Here is a 10682-nt window from a genome sequence, read left to right as displayed (position 1 = left end):
AAGCAAGGAGGAAGTAGAGGAGACAGAAGCGTGAGAGGGCAGAGACTAGGAACGGTGACGAAACGGGGTGGCGAACGACGGGTAGAGACCCTTCGTCGGCCACCGGAACGAGACGCAAGAGGAGATGTCCAAGCGAAGAGTTGGTGGGGAGGAAAAGAAGGACTGGTAATTCAGTCTTTCTCGGTTGAAGGAGATCTTGTGGAGTGGGAGATGATGAAAAGAAAAAAGGCTTGGGTTTGTGGGGGAAAAGTCAGAATGTTGTGGCTGAGCGATTGAGGAACCATGGAGGAGCTGGATGAAACTGAAAATCTGAAAGTTACTTTAGATCTGCATGATGAAATTTGATTATCATGGTCGGCAGTTCTTCTTTAGGCTGTTTATGTCAGTGTCTGAGAACAAAGCTTATTCTTTATTTCAAATCCAACGATTAGTCAGTTCCGTAGATTCTTAGTTTGATTTTTTAAATCTATTTATCTTTCAACCTGTAGTATTTAGTAATTAAATAGGAAGGTTTCACACGAACCCATTAAATTTCTCTGCTTCTTTTATACTACCGTTTACAGACACAACATACAACAAATTGGCCTAAATAATTTATAGAAATAAACGAATCATAGCCCAATATTTCTATTGAACGACTTTATATACAATGGCAGTATGGCACACTAAAGTAATGCAATCTAATTGTGCATGATGGTTGATAGAACTCAAAGATATTTGTCCTTTGTCGTACTTAATTATATGAAAGTCAAGTCACTAAAACATAAACTTTTGAAGACTCTCACTCAAAACAACTTAGTTCCTCCACTGCTTCGCCAAACTCTGTCACCACTTTACCCATATTAGTAGATTCACAATCTACTCCCATTACAACACCTATTATGGAGCTCCTCCATCAATCATTACCAACGTCTCCTCCATCAATCATTACCAACACTAAGGTTTGTGAAACTTTAGTTGTTGATCCCTTAACCACATCATCTAACCCTTGCGCATTTGAGAGTCCTTCTCGGTTCGAAGTGTTAGGTGATGTAGATGAAGTTGTGACAGAGCCATACCGTGACCGTGGTTCTTATCACTAAATATTGTCTTTCATTGCTTTATTGGTTATTCTAGCTAGTCTTTACCTTTGTCGTTTCATAGGTTGAGATTCAATGATTCATGAAGCTTGTTTCATGCAAACTTTATCCAACTATAAGACTCATAATCTTATCTTGTAATAGTTTGTCTTTTAATTTGAAAGCCTTTATTCAAAAAAAAAAAACAACTTAGTTCCAACACAAACGAAACCCTCAATAATAACTCGCTGTGAAAAATATTATTTGGAAGACATCAAAACCAGCAGGTGTGGTAATTCCATTGAGAGGTTGTCCTTGTAAGACTTGGCTCACCAGAGAGAACACGAATATAGATCTTAATGCTGCTATCATACTGTAAAAGTCATTCAAGTAGTAACTTAATAAACTTATACATAAATAGCTTGTGAACTGATACTAACGCAGATTCGACTTGCGTAGGTTCAACTGTTCAAGATCCTCAAATCCTGTGACATTAATATTGAACCTGTCAAAAAAGTAATATCTTCATTTAAAGCACATGTCTCTTTGTCTCAGCAAGTTCAATGTTGAACTCAACCACAAAAATTTAAAACTTTCAAGCGAGAGAAAGAAGAAGCCCAAAAAACGCATACTACAGAGGGAGAGGAGATCTGGACTCCCAAAATCTCAGCAGGCAAACTTCGAAGGTGGAGCTACAACGACGGCTTTAAAGTCAGAGAGCATGAGAAGAAGTTTTATTGCCATCTGATGAGCCTTGATCCTCTATTTTCTCTCCGACATGTCGTGCAGTTTAGGAGGATGAGACGGTGCATCTCTTCTCACGTCCCTCTCCAAAGTATATGTCCTCTCGTGTCCATAAAAGGTATCTCGTAATGGCTCAGGTTCAAGACGTTTGGTATAATCCGAAGAGACCAAAGGAAAATCTTTTGTCCCTGGTGGAACGATCTTAGGCGGTGCCTGAAAACTAGCTTCCCCGGGATGACTCAGTGACTCAGGTTGACCTGTAACACCGCCGCGAGTATACACTGTGCCATTCAGACATAAAACAGAGAACCCGTTAATGTCATAAAACATAACACATATGTCTTTTTCAAAGGTGAATAACAAATCTGGCTCACCGTGCCAATTTGATTCTTGTTCGCCATATTCTTCTTCCTACACATCATGAACGTGGTAATGGCCATGACCATGACCATGTTTGGTAAGACTGTTTTTGATCTTCTTAGCTTTTTCTTTCTCTTTCTTTAACACCTTATTTGTTCCATTATTGATTATCCCTCTGCCCCTGTCTCTTGTGTTGATATCTACATGAACCTTGGGTGATTCATATCTGATGTGCTAATCGCATCTGTTTTAATCACATTGACCAAACACCAGTCCAATTCATGTTTTTGTTTTCACTCTTTGTGTTAGAATATAGACATTATATATGACGATGAGATTAGTTTAAAAATGACCTTCAAGTTTTCTTCTTTGCTTTGTAGCGCGATACAGAGCAAGGTTTCTCTCGAGGCTGGTTATCTCAAGAGGCGACCTTATATGATCCGAGATGGCCTCAGTGAAAACCGGAACCATCACTGACGATAAGTCTTCTTGAGTTCAGCCTCTCTGGTTCACATCATATAAATTCACCTCCACGATCTTTATGTTTCACCGACGACCTTTCACATTACTTAGATAAGCTTTGGCCAAACAAAAGGGAAAAAACCTCCTTATATTGGATAAGACAACATAACAAATCAAGATAGAAAAGGCTCACTTAGCTAGACATTATAATGAAAAAATTGGGAGGAATGAGGATGATGTTCAGGGGAGGAAGACTGACCTTATGATTAATCGTCATGATCGTGGGTCAAAGAAGTAAAGAGGTTTTAATGGCGACGAATCATCGCATCTCGTAACGTCTCGAAAAAGAAGGTTTGACGAAACGACGCGAAGAAATCTCGAGCAAGAGATTCCTTCTGAATACTAGGATTGAGTTGTGGATAGAGTTATTGTTTCATCTCAATATTTGTTAGAGTTATTGTAGTTATGAATTTTGCGTTTTGGATTGATCATTGTTTTTCAAGTTTTTTATTGTTATAGTGTTAGAGTTGTGATGATGAACTGTATATGCAATATTCTCCACTCACGAATGACTAAATTGTGTTAGTAGTGTGATTGATATAGTTTGTGGTGTTGTTTGCTATGTCACTAAGACTTATTATTTGTTTGTCTTTTTAATTTGTTACTTGTACTGTTGAGATTACATAAATTATATTAAGGTTGTTGAGAGTACATTTTGTTTATGAATATTTTTTTCCAGTTTAGTTGTGTAAGTTGTGTGTATTAAGTAATAATTTTTTTTGTTCTTATTATTTTAGTTATATGTTTTTTTTTATTTTTAAACTTGTTGCATTTACCGGACCTTTAAAACAAATACATGAAGACATGTAGAAATAACTATAAAATGAGTGACAATTAGTATTTGGGCATTAATGGGTTTTAAACGAATATATGTATTTCTCATAAGAAGACAATACCATTGGTCTATTGACATTGAGCATGTAAGCTATTTTTATAAGACAAGATGAGTGAGCAGGTGGAGATGTTGTTGCCGCCTTTGTGTCTGTTGGGATTGTCTCTTGTATTTCCTGGTGTGGCTGTTTTTTTTTTCTCTTTTATTTGATGGGTAATATGTAAATAAAAATCATTGTCACTTGTATTTATCAGAGTTTGTAACTTACTCTGCTTTTTTGTTTAGGTTATTTCACTGATCTTGGCTGTCGTCTTCGTCTTCTTCGTAAGGATCTGCGAAAGTAAGTTTGTAAATTGTTAAATAGCTGGCCGTGTAGTTTGTATTTGTTTAGCTGGCTCAATGTATGTGTCGTTGAGTTTTAGTTGAGTTGATTGGTTTGGTATATTTGTTTTGAAGTTTATTTGTAAGATTAGATAAAAAGAGAGCTGATCGTTAATGATTCGTCTTTTTTAGGATTCTAGTTTTTGGTGTTTTGATTGTTTGGGTTATTGTGGCTTCTTTTAAGCTGTAAAATAAAGATTTATGTAAAATTAGATTGATAAGTAAGGGAGATGAATAGACGACCACAAATCTTGGGTAGAAAATATTTTTGTTTATTGATGTTAGCACAATATAGACAGTAATATAAAAAAGAATTATGTGTTGATTGTTTTTTACGGATCAATGAGGAGACAGATAACGTCTCGAGTTGTTTCTTTGGTGAGGTCAGAGCCCTGGACATAACAGATTTGTCCAACCACATCTGCGAGTTTAAATATCAGTTATGATATCGAAACATAATATAAACTCAGATGCAATATGATAATATACCTGAGAGCTCTAGGTTTGTGTTCGCAATCACTTGGAAATTATCGAACAGTATAATCTTTACTGGATTTCAGGAGCACCCGTGATGACTTCATCAATAATGGTTAGTGAGATGAAACCTCAAAACGATCGACTTTCACAATGGAATCTGCTTTGAAAGATGGCTTGTAATGATTAGCATGTCCGACGGGAGTAAACCCATGAATCACAGAATCTGCAAATAATATTATTCAACAAAGAATCAGAAAATCAATTAAATCAATTATGTTAAATAAGTGTGATAGATCGAAGATTAACTTAACTTTTCATCAAGTAAGAGAACCGTGATTTCCACAAACTCTCTGTCTTTCTTGAAGTTCAGGGAATCCCAGAAGCGGAGGAAGCCAGAGGCTATGCTCTGACTACTACGACCAAGACGGAGAGACTCGAAGGTTGAGTGACGGACACCGGTTTGAGAATCTGGAGAGGCAGAGAGAAACATTTTCTAGAAGATGGTTAAAGCTAAGAGGAATCAATGAGTTTTGTGTAGATGCAGATTGGGTTCATCAAAGATGAGAATCATATATATAGAGTTTACAGATGGGCTACAAATCAGGAACATTTATGATTAAGCGATTTAAGATGGGGACATGAAGAGTTCACCGCTGAAAAAATAGATTACAAACAGACACACGGCGCAACTCTGTAATTCAGATTTGTTTGAGACAATGATGAAAAGAACTCAAACTCATGTTAAACGACAACATTTTTCAACATGGGAAAACTATAATTGTTGCAAACTTGAGTTTTTTTTCATATAACATGATGAATCCCATTTAAAAATGAAACCCATAATACACTTGTATCCCCGACCCTCATAGGAAGCCGAAGAAGCAAGGGCTTCCGACCTTCATAAATATATATTAGGTTTGGTATAAATGTTGGTGTTTATATCTCAATAACCCGGGTTAGAAACACGGGCTTGACACTTTTTCACACTTTTTAAAAGTGGAGCCCACAAAACGCTGACGTGGCGCGCTGAAGAGTGAGCAAAAAACTCAACTCTTATAATATAGATATATTAGGTTCGGTCATCAATGTACAAAGTATCATTTAGCTTAATGGTGTAAATGTTGGTGTTTATATCTCAATAACCCGGGTTCGAACCATGAGCTTTACACTTTTTCACACTTTTTAAAAGTGGAGTCCACAAAACGCTGACGTGACGCGCTGAGTAGTGAACAAAAACTCAACTATTGTAATATAGATTCTCCTGAAACTCCATTGGACGAGCCATCAAAGAAGACAATGCAGATCAAACCTAAAATTTGAAATTGCCATTCATCGTGAAGAAGATGTTGAAGGCGAAAAGGCAAAAGTGAATGGGTCGGTCTTTGTTCATTATAATTCAAGCCCATAAAATACAAATGAAATCAAAAAAAATTATTTAGAGAGGACACATGTCAGCAGCAGGTTAACCTATTTGATGATATGTCATCATGAGAAAAGAGAGTGAATCTCTACTTTATATAATAAGATATAACGACTGCACATTTTAAATAGATAATATTTTTTATTATTACTTTATGTCATGGTGTTTACAAGTGTGTTATCTGTTTTTGGTATATCTGTTTATACTGTTTTTTTTTGTCTTAATAAAACCTAGTAAATCCAGTTTGTCCAATTAACTCATTTTCGTTCATAATAAATCTAGTTATCCAAACTTGTCTTTTGCAACATATACCGAATTTTAAATATTCAAAAGCAGAACCCTACCAAGTTTTAAACAAAAACACAACATTTAAAGCCTTTGCTTTTGTTCCTCTTCTTCTTCTCCCCATCAATCTTGATCACTTGTTATGTAGATGTTGTTTGTGTTACATGAGTCCGGATGCATAGGAGATGATCCTCAAAGGAAATCACGAGCTCTCCGCGAAATTCCACACAGACACGTTGCAGTTCCTGAATATTAGAAACAGCCGGTTCACATAAAGAATATGAACGCAGAGGATGTCATGAACTCTGCGCTACTAACTTCCACTAGTTCAACGGTTCTGACCTGTGTTGACAATCAGAAACAAACCTTTGTAAAAGACATGTAAAACAGAATTAAACTAAGAGATTGATTTGAATGTGATAAAAAACTAACTTACGACAAGAAAAGCAACTTGCTACTCCCAATACTTGCAAACAAGAAACACAAAAAGGGCTAAAGATAGTGGAGTAAAGTTACTTTATTTTAATTCTTTGTATATCAAATACAACATGGTATAACTTTTCAGATCAAAAACCTTGTACACACTGCACAAACAACTATAAATCTCAGAAGAAGAAACTTGTAGTAACAAAGTTTGGGTAGTGAAACCCAATAAAATAACATGTCCTGCGCAGAATACGTAAGAATCATCAAAATTATTGTTTTAACAAGGCATATCAACAATTTCTATTACAACTTATCCTCACCAAAACTCTCACAAAAATCGCATGGTTGTGTTCCAAATTGCTTTCTCTTTAACATATACCTAATCATAAGATTTAACAAGTTATTCCCCATTGTCAAATACAATATTCCATTTTTACAGACACATCTTAAATTTTCCCAACAAGTACGAATTATCCCTAATTTTTTTCAAACCTAGTTCCAAAAACGATCAAATAAGGAGAAACAACTCACTTACCAGAATAAATGAAGGATGTAACCTGGATTTTGATGGAGCGAATCGATTCTCAACTCACAACGCGATTCGTTTCTCAACGCGAGAGAGAGCTATTTTACCTAATACACCATGCATCTTTTATATAATAATACTACTATGCCCTCTTACACAACCAGTAAAATCTGTAAACAAAAAAAAAACTAAAGTAATAATACTTACCTAACACACATTCATCGTGGCCTTTGGAGAATCACATACTGAGTTGTTTCTTTCCCATTTTTGATTCACAGTAACCACCAAAACCATTTCTGGAGTAACTTTGTCCAGGAGATGCCCATCTGCAATGGCTCGCTTGGCTACTGGCGGAAAATATTGCGCATCTGAAATCTATGGAGTCGCCGACAACGTAAACGGCACCGCCGCGAGGTTCGTCAACTCTTCCTTCAATTGCTTTAATCTCTTCGGTTTACGAGGCGGTTACATGTACTATTCCCATGGATGTCGTCAGTTACACATATCTTTCTTGCTGTGAATGTTCTTGAATTGATCGGAGAAGATGAACAGTTTTTGTAACATTGTATTTTATACTATTTTAAGCGTATGGAATAGAAATGTAAAACAATATGTATTATGAATGTTTTATTCATGTTATGTAATGAGAAATAGTATGTTACTATACTTATTTATCATGTATCGTTCCATTTGATGAGTAATAAAGAAAGTGTTATTTTGTTCACCAATATGTGTATTTTGTTCCATTTTATTTGGGTTTAGGGTTTATACTTGGGTTTAGGGTTTAGTGATTAAGATTTACGGTTTAGTATTTGGAAGGTATGGTTGAGGTTTGATAGTGCCCCTATCGTGTATCGTTCCATTTGATGATTAATAAATAAAATTGTATTTTGTTCACCAATATGTACTATACTATGTATTTTGTTCCATTCTATTTGGGTTTAGGGTTTATATTTGGGTAAGAGTTTAGTGATTAGAGTTTAGAGTTTAGTATTTATAAGGTGAGGGAGTATGGTTAGTGTCAACATTAACTTTTTCTTTGCAATCATAGACATTCAATAAATTCACTAATATATGCTATGTTATTTTCTTTGTTCCATTCTATATGAATTTTTGGTTTATATTTGAGTTTATGGTTTATATTTGGATTTATGGTTTACTGATTAGAATTTAGGGCTTAGTATTTAAAGGTCATGGTAAGATTGGGATTTGGATATGTTTAGAATTAAGGAGTTGTAGGTGGAGTTATAATCCTATACTACTTCGTTGATATGGAATTAAAAACTCATGCATATGTATGTGGTCAACAAAAGTATACGTGGATGGTTCCTCTTTCTTTTATTTTGAATTGTTTTAAAGTGCTTTTGACCTTATATTCTATTGGCCACGTTATCCACTCCAACACAATTATCTGATACCTACAAAGAAAAATGACATAACCGGACACTTTATGGCATAAATGTCAGAAATTATACTATGTCAAAATCAATGACATTCACCTAATGTGTATTCAAAACATGGCTAGTTCACAAATAAGCCCTATATTTTTCTATAAAATAAACAAAATAATTTATTTTACCGTATATACACTAATTGAAATTTCTAAATTCGACTTTAACGTTATTTTTATTGTATTATTTGGTGCATATAAAATATGATTTATAAAATTTAAATGTGGTTTAGATATAATTTTACTAAATATAAGCAAAAATATTGAAATGTTAAGAAAATATAGAGATAATTATATCGTGAAATAAAGCAAATAATGTAATTGTTTTTGTACTTATATAAAATGTATATATACAAAAATTACTAATTTATGATTTCAATGGAACCATATATTTACATAGAAATTTCTAAAATATTGTTATTTTATTGGGATGGATTGGATTTTTAAGTTGGATCTTTGTAATTAAACTATATATTTCAGATTAACGTATTTTTCCTTTGCTGTTTGACGAACCCTAATTTCTGAAATTCCACGATTCTTCGCAGACACTTGGTTTCAGTCCGTTTTCTTAAAATTGTATTTTATTCATTTCATAACGGCATTACATCATATAGGATCGTATCGAGATCCTAAACGTAAACAAAAACGAAAAGAAGCAGAAGCAGAAGTGTCAAAACCATCGGAGTGATAAAGGCGGCTGCGGTTGAGGACGGGTAGACGTAGATGCATGCACCGGTGCTGGGATTGGTCGTGACGACCATCCCATTGCCACCGAAGAAGCAAGACTGGTCTGTGTGACCGTAGATTTGGTAGTAGAGGTTCATGACGACTCCGGCTCGGACAGGAAGACCGGAGTTAGCGAAACATTCATCTGTTTGCGGGCAGGTATCTTGGAGCACACGTAGACCGTGTCTAATACGCTTTCTTTTTCCTTTTTTGTCAACTCTAATGCAATTTCTTACAGAACTTTGTGTTTTGCTCAATTAAAACTACATTTCTGCCACCCACATTGTTTTATGATTATACATTTAGAAAAATCATCTTATTATTATTATTATTTTTGAAATTATATAAGGAATATTAATTCTTTTTATATTTATAAACTACATAATATAATGAACGAACTTTTATAATTTTTAATTATTTAATTAGATCTAAAGTAAAAGGTTAATTTAAAACTAATTACTATCACTTTCCAAATAACCTAAATGATATTACAAATAATAACTAATGGTAGCTAATTTTCAAAAATATAGAAAGTGTAATAATGTTTGATCAATTCTTTTTATATTTATGTACTACAGAAAAAAATGAATATAAAATTTTTTATATAAATAATGATTTCATATTCATATAAAATATAGTTGTATCTATAATAGTTATTAATCTCTTATAATTTCAAAGAATTATATTTAACGGAACATGTGAGAAATTTGATTTTAAAAAAATTGCATTTAAATCATATAATACAGTGAATAAGATAATGTTATGATTGAAAAGAATTATAAGATGGATTTTGGGTTCATTGATTGTATGTTTTATATTACTACTAGTGGCTTTCCGGCGCTACGCGCCGGGTTCGTCTTTTTTATTTTTAAATGATTAACAATTTATTTTGTAGTCTTAGTAAAAAAAATGTTTAAAAAAACTAAAGATGAATATATGTGGAAAGAGAATTATTATTTTTTTTTCTGATCAATAGTGGTTAACGACAATAGTGTATTACTTTGTTTTGAAGTAACTTAGATCAATGTGGAATAACATAAGTTGTTGTGATTGATAGATTTAATAAAAGTAGTATAAAAAGTTGATAGTCGTAACAAAGTAAATTTAGTTGAAATTTAAACAAAGTAAAGATGATGTTTGAAAAGGAAACATGTAAATGTTTGTGTTTGTTTTGTGATTATCTTGTTTGAAGAAAGATAATAAATTGTTTCATCCTCTTAAACTATTAACAATCTTCGCATATTTTGTATATGTCAAAGATGTGGCAACTTATTGGAGGCTTCATTTCACGAATCCAGTAAGTGAATTCTCAATCATGCTCTAGCATTGATCGGACTTGAATTGATTATTTTTTCATGATAGCTTATCCAAAAAATATTTATCTTCTTCAAAAATGCATTTGCACAAAATTAATTTACCATAAAGATATGTATCGTTGTCATAGTTCAGATATGCGGATTGGTGAAGATGGTTGA

At 33.8% G+C, this 10682-nt stretch overlaps 1 long non-coding RNA gene across 4 annotated transcripts; it reads right to left on the bottom strand.

Moving 5' to 3' along the window:
• Nucleotides 1-1313: 1313 nt before the first annotated feature.
• On the bottom strand, nucleotides 1314-3037 carry LOC106294149. Of its 4 annotated transcripts, none has more exons than XR_001260752.1 (4): nucleotides 2884-3037; nucleotides 2516-2769; nucleotides 2177-2406; nucleotides 1315-2083 (listed from the first exon to the last, which is right to left on the bottom strand). It is a non-coding gene; the product is annotated as an uncharacterized LOC106294149 (long non-coding RNA). The 4 variants fall into 4 exon arrangements; XR_001260758.1 differs by having other exon boundaries at nucleotides 2516-2766; XR_001260756.1 differs by having other exon boundaries at nucleotides 1316-2083; nucleotides 2516-2740.
• Between the last annotated feature and the right edge of the window lie 7645 nt (nucleotides 3038-10682).

This window comes from Brassica oleracea, chromosome C1 (assembly GCF_000695525.1).
Source record: "Brassica oleracea var. oleracea cultivar TO1000 chromosome C1, BOL, whole genome shotgun sequence".
Lineage (NCBI taxonomy): Eukaryota > Viridiplantae > Streptophyta > Magnoliopsida > Brassicales > Brassicaceae > Brassica > Brassica oleracea.
The sequence above is the reverse complement of the archived record's forward strand: the minus strand, read 5'-3'. Positions and strand labels throughout refer to the sequence as shown.